At 42.9% G+C, this 15,048-nt stretch overlaps 1 long non-coding RNA gene across 2 annotated transcripts in view; it reads right to left on the bottom strand.

The window, feature by feature from the left end:
* The window catches only part of LOC311614400, a 249,526-nt gene that overhangs the window by 27,099 nt on the left and 207,379 nt on the right, over positions 1-15,048 (bottom strand). The window lies entirely within an intron of this gene.

Genomic DNA, 15,048 nt, shown 5'->3' on the forward strand with positions numbered 1-15,048 from the left:
GCCTCACCAGCACATGCCCCTCCAGCCATCCCCCAGGCAAGAGAGCGTAAGGTGAACTGTAGTTTAATGGCTCTTGCCATACTTAGCATTGTTATTTATTTGCCCTGTGAGGACATTTACATTTTTTAAATGCCTGAAAATAGCTTGGCCAGTTTCTCCAATCCACCTGTACTAAGCATTGGGGGAGGAAGACACAAAACGAAGTGAGCGTGTGCTGACAAGTGCCGTACAGTCACTGGCAAAGCAAGCAGAGATGAATGTGAATACTTTCTTCTTTTAGTGAGGGCTGGATTTCAAAAGAAAAAAATTAAAATATTATCATTCAAAGAACGACAGCACCAGCTGCTGTTAGGAACTGCAGACACTGTTTAGTTAAAAGAAAAAGAAAAAGTGAAGACAAAATTTGCAACTGGGTGAATATCTATGCAGTTTACTCTTAACCATTTGCCAATAAAGAGGCATTTTAAAGTGCCACTGAAGTGTATTCATCTAAAGAAATTTACTTCACCTTGTTAAAGTATTGTTCTATGTGAAAGAAGCATTTGGCTAGGCTTGCCCTCTTCAGGGTTATAATGGTTAAGTAATTGCTTAGAAAGTAATTTCTATCAGATTTTATGCGTAATGAATTATTTTTCTTAATTTGGGAAATTGGGAGGAGAAAGTGAGATTCTCTGGTTAGCTGATTTTTTAAAAAGCCCATCATCTACTAAGCAGTCTCGAAGGAAAAGGCTCTCGGCAGCGACTGAGGAGCAGATATGGGAAGCCTGTGTGACAGTCAAGTGAAGTGATGTCTGCCCTCGGTTCCCAGCATGAAATCACCATGAAAACATGACTTTCTAGAAGCAGGGCATAAATGGATACTTTGTTCCATTAGAGCCTTTAATATTTCTCTTAGGAAGTTGTGCATTTGAACAAATGTCTCTCTCAAGTATGTGAAAGTAAATTTGGGTAACTTCCTGAAATTTGGAGGAAACGGGGCCTGCCTTTATTTCAGAACTTCTGTCACAAATGACTAGACAAGAAGGTGATTAGAAACTGAGGGGAGAAAAGGACAGGTGGGCCAGTGGAGGTACTGGCTGAACAGACGACATGCAAGCCACAGGGCTCCCCGTGTGTGATGCAGACACCAGCGAAGATTTGTTGTTTGGATGGTTGACTGGATGGACTGAGTGAAAGATTTTATGATCACAAAGAAAGACCAGTCAATGCTTTTTCTTGTGGTAATCCCCCATTCCCTCCCTCCCCCTTCTTTCTCCCCCCACACACAATGATTGGGAAAGGGGGAATTCTGATTAAGTTGATTAATATGCCCTAAATGAACCACTTAATTTCAAAAAAGTGTTCAAAGGCCTTAATAGCATTCACACCACGCAGACCAATCCAACCAACCATGATTTATGTGATTCTTTGGTGAGTCATAAAGCCCTTTAGGATATTGCAGTGCCTGGGGATCATTTATCATTGCAGGGTTCAACAAAAGCGTTCTGTGAACTCTGGTTTTCAGATAACTTTTATTCTTCAAAAATAAGAATTTATCTTACTTACCTTTTTTACCCTTGCTTTTAGATTATGAAACATGCTATTATCTAATCTACGATTGAAAATTTGACAGGGGAATATTGCAGTAGGGGCTACCACAGCAGTGACTTTTGTGGATGGGTTTGACCTTTGCTAAGTGGGATTCCACTCCGCAGGCTGCTGGGGGCTCGCAGAAAGGGACCCTCTGGAGGAGAGAAGAACTGGCTGATTCACACCACAAGCAAAAAAACCAAGGTTTTGGCATTTGTGTTGTTGAATTTCTCTTTCTGATCTTGATTATATTTACAAGTTGATGGTTTAGACATTTTTTTATACTTTTAAAACTTTTTTTTTTGTTCTTAAACACATTTTGAGGAAGTTTCCATTATTATGTGTGTGTTTTTAATTTAGTAACACATCACTTACAGTATCCAAGAAGCCGGGAATGACTTTCCCTTACTTCCTCATCCCTCTGTCTCTTTCAGACAGAGAACACACTCATCAGCATGCTTTCCCTGAATTCCTGGTCCAATAAAGTGTTTTTTTTTTCTTTTCTTTTTTTTCTGAGTTGCATCCAAGATCCTCCCAAGATTACTTTGCCTGAGGGTCTGCACACAGTTTATCTGTCAAGAGAAATCAGGCAGGAAGCCATTAGGCAGAGAGGAAGGCTTTAGGAAGATATTGAGCAAGGAGGCAAGGTGGAGGAGAAGGGAAACTATGTCTGACATATGGTTATGACACTTTCAGATGGAATTCTAGTCCCAACAGAAAACCCATCGAGATATGCACACCAGGGACTGCAAAGCTGTTTTTCTGTCCCTGGAGGTGAGAGTCTGCATGTCATCTTCCTGGGAGAAAATTCTCATTGGTGTGTGGGTTGAGCAGGCAGCTGGACCTTTTTACCTGCTGTGTTTCCTTTCCTGTTGCTTTAACCCAGAGCCTGGACTTCTGAAGTAGGCCCACCAGTTCTATGCAATTATAATCTTCTCTTCATTCTATTGTTTTCTGAAAAGGCATTACTTCATCTAGGGCACCATCTGATCCCATTTGTTCCTACTTTCTTGGAGCCTACCTTGTACCTACAATCAAATTATAACCCCCAAAATGTTGACCTTGCACTGACATATTAGACAAGGCTGACCTTGCTCTGAGACATTATGTGAATATATAAGAAAGGAAGTTTGAAAGCATCCATGATGTTAGATTGTTGTATGGAAATGGGTTTAATGATTCCTTCTAATTAATAAATTAGGAAATCTGATGAATACCCACAGTTCTGAATGATCTGGGGGAACATATGCACTTCCTATGTGCTAAGTCCTAAAACTAGTGCATAACTTATTGTTATTTCAGTTAATAACTAAAACAACCATGTGAGCTGTATATCATCCACTTTCTATAAATGGTATCTCAGAAGCTTGTCCAGGGTCATGCTGCAGAGCTGCGATTCAACCTCACATCTAAATGATTTTAAAGTCAGTGCCCTTCTCACGATGGGGAGTGGAAGGAGAACTTTGAAGCTCTCCACTTAGAAGGGCAGTGTGTACTCTGAAGACACGCGTCTGTCTGCAGGCAGCAAGCAGAGAATGGAGGCCCCGACCTCTAACACAGTGGTCCCCAGGGGATGGCCATGCCTCCTCTGTGCCGTCAGTCCTTTGGTTCTGGCACGATATTACAATCACCTCTAGTTCATTTCTTTCACATCATCAGTGGCTCACATAAAGCTCAACACATGGGAGCTCAATACAATTCTTTAAATGAGAGATTATGTTGCAGATTCTGTATAATCAAATCCTAGAGGCCTGCCTTTTCCACTATCTAGAGATCTTGTTTCTTTGCAGCGTTTCCTGTTCAGGCTGGCTTTAGCGGTGTCTAGGACACCTACTCTGACAGCCTCTACTGCCCATGCAGCCCTCTCCCTTCCTTCGCTCATGGTTATGGCTGCTCCCTGCACCAATATCAGGGCTGCGATTGACATTTGATTCACATGTTTCAATTGTTTTTGCCTGGGTGAGGATTCTGGCTGGGAACAATGAATAAATGAAAATAAGTGAGGAAATAAAAATGACAAAAAAGTGTAAGGGCATAAAGCTTTGACATGCTATTCTTTACAAATAAAGTTATCAATGCTGAATTGACAATGAGAAAGTGAATCTACATCTGGCACGATCACTGGACTTGTGATTTAATTCAGCCAGGAGAAGGCCCACCCACCCAGCACCCCAGTGTCACCAGACTTGGGAAATCTGCTCAGTGGTATTTGAGAATGCAGAAGTAAAAATTCAACCACAGGTGAACCTACAACTTTCTGCATAAACGCAGGGCTTTAAAAGCTGCCAGGCATTACCCTGCCTGCTTAATATGCAGGTGGCAACATCTAGGAGCCCAGCTACCATGAGAAAGAAGAGCGAATTTCGTGCTTAGACCACTTGGTGGACATCTGTCCCATTATTTCCTGTGAGTGCTCTTTGGAGTGCAAACATATGGCTACTTACCCACTCCAGGGGAGGCCCAACGAAATCAAACCTTAAACCCTGAAAACAAGTTGTCTGTACTCACCGTGGGAGGGGTTGTAGTGAACGTAGGCGGAAGTGGCCGACCAGCCAACTTCCCAGCTCCCCTGCTTGGAGCCTCACTCCAAGGAGCTTTTTTTTTTTTTTAAGGGAATGACTCCCCAGAGTAAGAAATAGTGAGTAGTACTCTAAGAGACAACAAAGACAATGTTGAAAATCAAAAGTCTTTCCCTCAATTTCAAGGCCATCATTCTTTTAAAAAGTTACAATTTATTTTGTATTTGCAAAAGATATAACAGGGCATATAATCTAAAGGAAGTATCTCTCCCACCTCTGTCTCAGACATGTACTTCATGCAATCTCCTAAAGATTCTCTATATATCTACAAGTGAGGATATATATCTCACAAATGGAATTATCCTCTATGTGCTATTGGGCACCATGACTTATTTTTAAGATAAACTCTTATTTATTTACCTCACATTTTAATTTTCAATTTTTGCCACTACAAACTTCAGCAAATGTGCAGAATTCTTTCACATGAGTTTCACTATTTATGTAGGATAAATTCCTATCATAAGGATTGGTGTGACAAAGGAGTAAGTTCTAAATACCATCACTCTAAGATATAGGTACACAGTGGGTGCTACCCACCTTATCCAGCCTCATGTTAATTCTTGGCCTCTAAATCTATACACTGGCCACACAAAACTACTTACTTGTATGTGCTGTGTTGTCTCCATCCTCTTTATCCATTATTCTCTCAGTCATAACAGTTCCTTCTCAGTCACCATTCTGTCCCCCTTTTTGGCACATGCACCTTTAGATTTAAAACTAGATAGCTCCACTTCTTGGCAGCTTTCTGTCTCCTCAAGAGATGGCATTCCTGTGGCTTTCCTGTGTGCACCCACAGAGCCTGTGCCTTTTTCGTACACCAGAGAAGATACAGAAGACAAAACACAAATTAGGAGGCAACACATAAAGAAGTACAGATTGTGAGATGGATTATAACAAAAATAAACAGAGCATGATCATAGAGAATAATGGAAGAACCTCCATTTCATAGGATGCTCAGTAGGAGAAGGAAAGAGTTGTGTAAAGTGCTCATGGAAAGGCATTTCAGGATGCGGGAAGAGCAAGGGCAAAGGCCCCAAAGGGGAGAATTTGGCTTCTTTGAGAAAAACAAACAAACAAATAAAACACACAAAAAGCAAATGAGTGGTGAACACACAGTATGATATACAGATGTTGTATTATAGGCTTGTACCCCTGAAACTTATACAATTTTATTAACCAATGCCACCCCAATAAATTCAATTAAAAATGAATAAAAATCAGGTATAATTGGAGGGAAGGAAGCTACTGGAAGAGGGGCAGAGAAGTTTTTTTAAATTTCTTTATTGATTAAGGTTTCACATATTTGTCCCATTCCCCCATTGCCACCCAAAACCCTCCCCATGCATGCCCCGACCCCCCTGTTGTCTGTGACCACTGGTTAGGCTCATATGCACGCACACAAGTCCTTTGGTTGATCTCTCCCCCTTATCCCCACCCTCCCTACCTTCCCTCTGAGATCCGACAGTCTGATCTATGCTTCCTTGTCTCCGGGTCTGTTTTTGTTCATCAGTCTATGTTGTTCATCATTTCCCGTAGATGGATGAGATCATGTGTTACTAGAAATACACTTATAAGAACCAAAAATAAGACAAGCAATAATGGTTATGCTGAGAGGCAAATGAATCGGTCTGTAGTGAGTTTCTTTCTGGGCTAACAGTTCTTTTGAGTCCCAATTTTGATGTCAAACAGTTCCTTATGTGTACATGTCAGCAATGATATTTCAGTTCTGGATTGTGGACAAATGGTGATAATGCAGGTCTGATCCTCTCTGGTTTGGTCCTGGGCAACCTGCAGTGACACACAGCTGCTGACTGTTAGTATGGTAAGGCGTTGTCAGCATCTTCCATCTTGGGACTGTTTCTCTCTGTTTTCATGGCTGGAGCAGTCCTGTCAATTCCTCTCTGTGGCAGGAATCCACATGGTCTCAGAGTTGTTTTCTGAAAATATACAAACATATTCTCGACTAAAAGTTAATAAAGGAATCTTTTCTATAAATTTGACTTGGGATCCTTTTTCATTTTTTGCCCAAACAATTTTCCTTTGGCTTGTTTTGACACCATGTATGTTTTACATGGGTGTCTTGGTGTTAGCATTACAAATGAAAGTTAATTTTCTAAAGTAAAAATTTTCTAGATGTAATATACTTACAGGATATTTTTCGTTACATGATATTCTTCTTCTATCCCCCCTTTTTTATTTAAATATTAGGAAGCTTTTTGGAAATTTTATAATGCAATCATGATAGCTTTTAAATTTTAATTTTTTGTACTAAAATATGACTGCTTTAGGTTCATTACATGTTACACAATTTTACAATGAGATGAACTACCAATCAAAATTTTAGTTAACACTTTAGGAACAGCTTTTTGTTCAGTACAATTAATTTTATCTAGAATATTTGCTTGTTTCAATTAGCCAATTTAAATTAGCCTGAAAACTTGACTACTATTTTACTGTCAAACTTAATATTCTAACAACAATTTATTTTACCCTGTAAATATTAGTGGAAAGGATTATTTGCCTTCTTGAGTAGGCCCTGAGCATTCCTGGTGCTAGGCTGGATTTAGATATCAAACACCCACTTCCCCACACCATGTGTACAAGACAACTCAAACAAGTCTTTTTAAAAATATATATATTTTATTGATTTTCCACAGAGAGGAAGGAAGAGGGATAGAGAGCTAGAAACATCGATGAGAGAGAAACATTGACCAGCTGCCTCCTGCACACCCCCTGCCGGGGATATGCCCGCAACCAATGTACATGCCCTTGACCGGAATCGAACCCGGGACCTTTCAGTCCGCAGACCGACGCTCTATCCACTGAGCCAAACCAGTTTCGGCTCAAACAAGTCTTGTTGCAGTGAGAGAGCAGCTGCTGTCAGCCAAGTCTCTGTCTGTTACCTGGGTCCTGATTTGAGCTGTGCATGGGAAGCTAAGAAGCCATGGAGCAGGAGACCTCCTTCAGAAGGGGTGAGGGTTCAGGTCCCTACAAAGTTGGGGGGTGAGGGTCTGTGCCCCATCTCTGCTGACCCCCAAGTTCTCTCCTGATGGCCCCTCTGCGACTGTGCTTGTCAGGTTGTTCCTTCCCTGAGGAATCTTACCTGTCTCTGGCTAACCAGCCATCCTCTGGGGCCAAGCAGGATGATGTGAGATTCAGTTCTGTCTCATTGGTAGCCTATGCCCCTGTGGCCTCCACGCCCAGAACCTGTCTTGGGATCCCCTTGCCTGCTGGCGGGGCCCCAGCACTGATCACATATCTTGGGAACCCTGGTTTCTTCTCCAGGGAGGGCCCAGCTCACCCCACTGGTGAGAGACAGGTCCATGGTACCAGATAAAATTTAAGAAACAGGCAGAGGCAAGAAAATTTAAGGCCTGGCGGGCCAGGTGAAGAGTTTGGATATTATTCTATGTACCATCAGGAGTCACTGATGGGTTTCATATATGCGAGTGACATGTTTTGATTTATTTTTTAAGAAGGGGAGTCTCTATCTTGTAGCAAGAGGGCATTCAGTGAGTGATGATGGTGGCTTGAACCAGAACGGTAGCAGTGGAAAGAGGGAGAATTGGTGATATTTTAAAGGAAGAGCCCTGGCTGGTGTGGCTCAATTGAATGGAATGCCATCCCCTGCACCGAAAGGTTGAAGGTTTGATTCCTGATCAGGGCACATACCAGGTTTCAGGTCCTATTCCATATGGGAGGCAACTGATCAATGTTTCTCTCCCCCCCCCCCCCCCCTACCCCTCTCCTCTCTTTATTCCACCGCCTCTCTCTCCTTTTCTCCCTCTCCCTTCCTCTCTTTCTAAAATCAACAAAAACATATCCTTACGTGAGAATTTTTTTATTTTTTATTTTTTAAAGAAGAGCCAGGAGAATCTGTAGGTTGATTGAATGTGGTGGGAAGGAAAGAAATAATGGAAGTTCCCAGATTTCTGTCTTGAGTAAATGAATGGATGCTGGGAGCTTAAAAAAGGTGGACATAAAAAGAAGTAGATGAATTTGAAGGATATTTAGGAGGAAGAATTAAGAAAGAATATTATTGGGTGTGGGAAAGGAATGATGGATCTGAGGTTGGGGATAAATGAACATGAGGACATGCTAAGTGAAATAAGGCAGATACACACACACACACACACACACACACACACACACACACACACACAAATTACTTTATGATTCCACATACATGAAGAACCTAGAGTAGTAATGTTCATAGGGACAGAAAGTGAAATGGATATTGCGAGGGGCTGAGGAAGGTGGAATATGGGAGTTGTTTGATAGACAGTTTCAGTTTTGTAAAATAAAAGAAGATTGGTTGCATAACAGTGTGAATGTGCTTAATAGTACTGAACTGTATGATTAAAAATGGTTAAGACAGTAAATTTTTTTGTTATGTGTGTTTTTACCACAATTAAAAAAAAATCTTCACCAGAGGATATTTTCCTCATTGCTTTTTGGAGAGATTGGAGGGAGGGAGGGAAAGATGAACAGAAAGAGAGAAATATTAGTGTGAGAGAGACACATCATCTGGCTGTCTTCCACATGCAGCCCAACCAGGGGACGGGGAGTGAACTGGAAACCAAGGCACATGCTCTTGAGTGGGAATCAAATCAGGGACTCTTCTGGCTTATGCTCTAACCACTTAGCAACACCGGCTAGGAAGCACAATTTTTTTTAAAAAGGGAACAACTAGGCATGCTCGAAATGAACCTGGGATGATCACCTCTGAGATATCCTAGTGTATTTGCTATCTATGGTGGTTCAACAAATTAGCTCCAAATTTAGCAGCGTGAGATAGCAAACAATTATTATCTCAGTTTCTGTGGGTCAGGAATCCAGGAGCAGCTTTGCTGGGTGCCTCTGCTTAAGGGTTTCTCATGAAACTGCAATTAAGTTATCAGCGCTGGGTCCCACCTCAAAGCTCGACTAAGGCAGAAACTCACATGATTTGGGGCAGGCTAAAGGTCCTGCTGGTGAGCGATATAGTTCCTCACCAAGTAGCTCTGCATAGGTCAGTTCACACCATGACAGCCGGATTCCATCAGCATGTGTGAGAGGGTGAGGAAGATGAAAGCCAGAGTCTTTTTGTGACCTAATCTTGGAAGTGGTATCTCATCATTTTTTTCATATTCTATTTGTTAGAAGGGGATCACTTCTAACAAATAGAATACACTTAAGGGTTCCCGCCTACACTTAAGGGTTGGGGATCAAACCAAGGCATGAATATCACAAGGGGATCATTGGAGGTCTAGTGACATGAGACTTTAAAGATAAAGAAGAAATCTTCAGGACCTCCAGGCAAAAAGGTGAAATAATTTCAGTGGCAACAGTAGAACAGTAATCTCAAGAAATTTAAGGAAAGAATATATGAACCAGGAAAATTACTCAGCCAGGTTATCCTTCAAGTATCAAGTCTACGGATAAATAATCGCAAGTGTGCAAGAACCCTGTGTATGGACTAGCACACACAGGTGCTTTTCCTATGGAATCTATTAAAGCAGGTGTAATAGTCAGAATACTTCAGAGAAACAGAACCAATAGGATAGATATGGAGAAGAGAGTTATTGTAAGGAATTGGCTCACACAATTATGAAGGTTGAGAAGTCCCATTGCCTGCTGTTCACAAGCTGGAAACCCAGAGGTGTGGTTCATTCTGAGGTCAAAGGACTGAGAACCAAGAATGCCTAGGACAGCAGAAGACCAATGTCCTCGCTCAAGGGATCAGGCAGCAAGCGCTGAATTCTAGCTTTTTCTTTTCCTTTTTCTTTTTCTTTTGTCTTTTTGTTCTGATCAGAGCCTCAATAGACTGGATTGGATAGTGCTCACCTACATTGGAGAGGACAAGTTCCTTTACTGAGTCCACTGATTCAAATGCTAATTGTATCCAGAAACACCTCACAGACACACTTAGAAATAATGTTTAGCTAATATCTGGGTACCCCATGGTATAGTCAAGTTGACTTCCCCAACACAGGAGATCACACACACTGGCCAGATTTATGATGCTAATGATTATCAGAAAATTCGGGTTGTAGGTCATCCCGCAGTAGGGGAGTGAAAACTTTATCTTTGATCTGACAGTGGAGTAACCCATAAGCGAAGTAACCCATGAGATGAGTGGTAGCATGTGCAGGCGGTGGGGTCTCTTGTCCGTGTGCAAGCATATACCAACTTGAATAATGAAACAGAAACTGGGGCATGCAGTTATTGTGGATCCCAGTTTACTCCGTCAGTGCCACCACTAGAGTGAATGGTGCAACCTCGTTTCTAGCTCCTCTGATATCTAAGGGTTGGTTTACAGTTGTGAGGATGTGAAACACAGAGTTTATACTTGTGTTGTTTATTATTGTATTATCCTTTCTAATAAAAAAGTAATATGCAAATTAACCATCACTCCACAACAAAATAGCAATGCCCATAGCCACAAGATGGCGGTGCCCAGTCCCCTCAGCCCCACTAGAGTCCCCCAGTCTCAGGGAGGGCTGCTGCTGAGAGCCTGCAGAGTAAGTGGCCTGCTGGAATGCTGCCCAGAGGTCCTCCTGACTCTTTATAAAAAACAAAAACAAATTCACTCCCCACGGCCTGATTCCTCCCAGCAGCGGCAGCCTGGGCTGGGGTCTCAGCCCAGCAGGGCTGTGCACCCCCACCATGAGATCCCCCTCCCAGCAGCAGCAGCCTGGGATCTCAACCACTGAGTCACATCAGCCAGGCAGATATGGAGGAATCTTAAATGTTTCTTTTTAAAAATATATATATTTTATTGATTTTTTTTTATTGATTGAGAGGAAGGGAAAGGGATAGAGAATTAGAAACATCGATGAGAGAGAAACATTGATCAGCTGCCTCCAGCACACTCCCCACTGGGTATGTGCTCCCAACCAAGGTACATGCCCTTGACCGGAATTGAACCCTTGAGTCTGCAGGCTTATGCTCCATCCATCTAGCCAAACCAGTTAGGGCTGTTCAATATGTTAGCACATGTGTCAAACACAAGGCCCGCGGGCCAAATCCAGCCCGCCAGGCCTTGCAATGTGGCCCACACCGCGCTGTCATCACTGCACTCCGCTGTCAGTTTATGACATTGTCAGTTTATGACTATTCAGTAAACCATTCGGCCCGCGATTTAGGCTGGATTTTAGATTTTGGCCCCTTCTCTGATTGAGTTCGACACCCCTATGTTAGAGAAAAAACCCTATCTGATAAAGAGGGAATATGCAGGGGAGGGCATTTGGGGGTGACCGTGTTGTCAGGGGAGGGCAGTTGGGGACAATCAAGCTGGCAGGGGAGCAGTTAGGGAGTGATCAGGCTGGCAGGCAGAAGCAGTCAAGAGCAATCAGGCAGGCAGGCAAGCAGCTGGGAGCCAGTAGTCCTGGATTGTGAAAGGGATGTCTGACTGCCTGTTTAGGGATCAAGCCTAAATGGGCAATTGGACATCCCCTGAGGGGTCCCAGATTGGAGAGGGTACAGGTTGGACTGAGGGACCAACCCCTTCTCCCCCCTGCCAGTGCACGAATTTCATGCACCAGGCCTATAGTTTGTATTATAACCATAAATCTACTTTTTCCTGGGTCTGTATATCAAACCCCACACTCTGATAATATAGAATATACCTTCGTTTTAATTACATATGAACATTCCTGAAAAGTGATTATATTAGGACACAAGGACAACATTTATATGTTTCATAAAAGTGAATTTTATAGTTTCTACACATAGTACAATAAATCTATAAATTAAAAACAAAACTAAAAACAAAAAGGCACTTCCAACTAGAAATTAAAAAAACTCTTAGGATAAAAGGGACATATAAACAAAAATTAGAGAATTTCTGAAAAATAAAAATGAGAAGGCTATAAATCAAGAACATATTGCCTGGCTGGTATAGGTCAGTGGTTGAGCGTCAAACCCATGAATCAAGAGGACCCCAGTTTGATTCCTGGTCAGGGCACATGCCCAGGTTGCAGGCTTGATCCCCAGTGGGAGGCATGCAGGAGAGATGTCTCTCTCTCACTGATGTTTCTATCTCTCTATTCCTCTCCCTTCCTCTTTCTCTAACATCAATAAAAAACATATTAAAAAAGGACATATTACTTCTATGTATAAGAAGCAATGATCAGGGGAAAAAATTCATGGCCCTAATCACCTCTATTAAGTAAAATTATAAAGGAGCATAAATGAATTAGATTCCTAATTCAATCTAGAAAAAAATATACCCAAAAGAAAGCACACAAGTATAACAAAGATAAATGTGGAGTTTAATAACATTGAAAACAGAAAAATGGTAGAGCAAATCCACTAATCAAAATTCTGGTTCTCTGGAAAAAATGTACAAAATAGACAGATCGCTAGCTAATTTAATCAAGGAGAGGAGCAGGGTCAGAGAGAAGGGGAGAGATATTTGAAGAGGGGACTCTGGCTTTCAGGATGAAACAAGCCAAAAGCCCACAGTGCAGGCAGCCTCCAAACCCTGGGAAAGGCAGGAAATGATTCTCCTCAAGCTTCCGAATGCAGCTGAGTCACGGTAACTATATGCAACCCTTTGAGGAACCGCCAGACTATTTTCTAATGTGACTGCACCATATTACATTTCCAACAACAGCGTTTGAGGGTTTTAATTCCTCCACATCTTCACCAACACTTGCTATTGTGTGTCTTTTGCACTATGTTTATCCTAGTGGGTGTGCTAATTTAAAACTCCTAGAACGGCCGTGTGCAGTGGTGCTGGGGACCTTCTGAGTCCATTGACGTAAGAACCCCAGTGTTTAACTCAATGTTCAACCTCTGGGCCTTGCCTTTACTTACTGTCTTTCTTCATTCTATACATTTAGACATTTATTTCTATTTATATATATTCTCAATCTCTTGCATTTAACCCTTAACCACTATTTCCAAAAGTGTTGCATTAAAGATTAATGCTTCAGCCCTAGCTGGTTTGGCTCGGTGGAGAGACTGTCAGCCTGCGGACTGAAGGGTCCCAGGTTCGATTCTGGTCAAGGGCACATGCCTGGGTTGAGGGCTCGATCCCCAGTAGGGGGCGTGCAGGAGGAAGCCGATCAATGATTCTCATCATTGATGTTTCTATCTCTCTCTCCCTCTTCTTTCCTCTCTGAAATCAATAAAAATATATTTAAAAAAAATAAAATTAAAGATTAATGCTTCAGACCAACTTTCATCCTTCTAGGAATTAGCAGTAACCAATTTTCTGAGACTAATGTGAATCCAGGAAATTAAATAACCAAAATGAAAATGAATGTCTACATTCCAACTGCCCACAAAGAAAACCGAATTAAAGCCACTGCTGACTGCAGTCGGCTCTGCTGTAATGAGACATCTATGTTCCTAAAAACCACACAATAAAAACCGGAGCTCATGGGAATAACAGACCTAGGGCACAACACCCCAACACTTTATCAGTGATACATTAAAAGAAAATAGGAACATAAAAACAGTAGCAGTTTCAAACATGCCAAATGGTCAGGAGATACATAAATACCATAATAAATGTGACAGGTTATCTTGGGGGGGGAAAAAAAAAAGACCCGAGGGTTCCTGTGGTGGTGGGAGGCAGAAGGGCTGCGGCTCTTGGTTACTATGCAGTGGAGGCAGGAGAGTGCTGTCAGATGGAAAGCTGTCCCTCCAGATACGGAGCAGTGTGACCCTATAGCTTGTGTTGGGCTGAGGCAGCTGGCAAATGTTGGGGGGGCGGGGATGTCTTCCTATGCAGCCCGGTGCAGGTGGGTGCAGCCTTCTGTGTTCATCGCACGTTCCTTGTGGACCAAATGCACACAGGTGAACGGGAAGTGTTCATGCCCAAACCATCCCTCACAGACCAAGTGCACTGGAACATACGCAGTTTCAAACAAGTGCTGGGGGTGAACGATCCCAGCCATGGCCCCAGCACAGGCTCGGTGTCGCTGTCACAGACATTCGCAGTCATTGCAGCCCGTTCCTCAGCCCGCAGTGCCCTGCTTCACCACTGACACTGCTCACCGGTCACCCCGAGGACCACCTCATGTTATCCAATCTGAAATGGGAGCAAGATCTCAAATGCCCCCCCCTCCCCCCCCTGCCAATAGCTCCCTTGACCTACCTTTCTTCCTCTAAAAGTCTTGCATTTTAAATGTATATATTTGATTGATTTCGGAGAGGGAAATAGAGATAGAAACATCAATGATGATAGAGAATCATTGATCGGCTGCCTTCTGCACGTTCCAAACTGGGGATGGAAACCTCCTCCCCCAGCCCTCCCTCCTCCCGACCCTCCCCTGGCCAGCAGGGCTCTGGTGGTGGGTGCAGCGCTGAGGGAAGGAGAAGGGGGAGGGGAGGTGGGGACCACGGGGTGACAAGGTGCTGAGGGCAGTGATGGTGTCTGGTGTCTGTGGCTTCCATGTCCAGACCAATGACAGTCACCTCCTCTCCCAACCCCACCGGGCCTTCAGGTCCTATCTGCCTGGCCCTGATCAGCCCTATCACCCATCAGGCTTAGGGACCCCACCTGTGCATGTATTTCATGCACCAGGCCTCTAGTTTACTAATAAAATAGTTTACTAGCAGAAGGCAAAGGTCTAGTTAGTGAAATGACTCAGAACCAGCTAAAGATAACCTTAGTACCCAGTATTTAAAATTTGTTTGCAGCCAAAACCGGTTTGGCTCAGTGGTAGAGCATCGGCCTGTGGAATGAAAGGTCCCAGGGTCGATTCCGGTCAAGGGCACATACCTTGGTTGGGGGCACATCCCCAGTGGGGGTTGTGCAAGAGGAAGCTGGTTGATGTTTCTCTCTCATCGACGTTTCTAACCTCTATCCCTCTCAATTCCTCTCTGTGTAAAATCAATAAGATATATTTTTAAAAATTTGTTTGCAGTGGAGAGAAACATAATCGAGAAAGAGGAACAAAGAATC

This window comes from Pipistrellus hanaki (genome assembly GCF_964339955.1).
Source record: "Pipistrellus hanaki genome assembly, chromosome: 1".
In the NCBI taxonomy this organism is placed as follows: domain Eukaryota; kingdom Metazoa; phylum Chordata; class Mammalia; order Chiroptera; family Vespertilionidae; genus Pipistrellus; species Pipistrellus hanaki.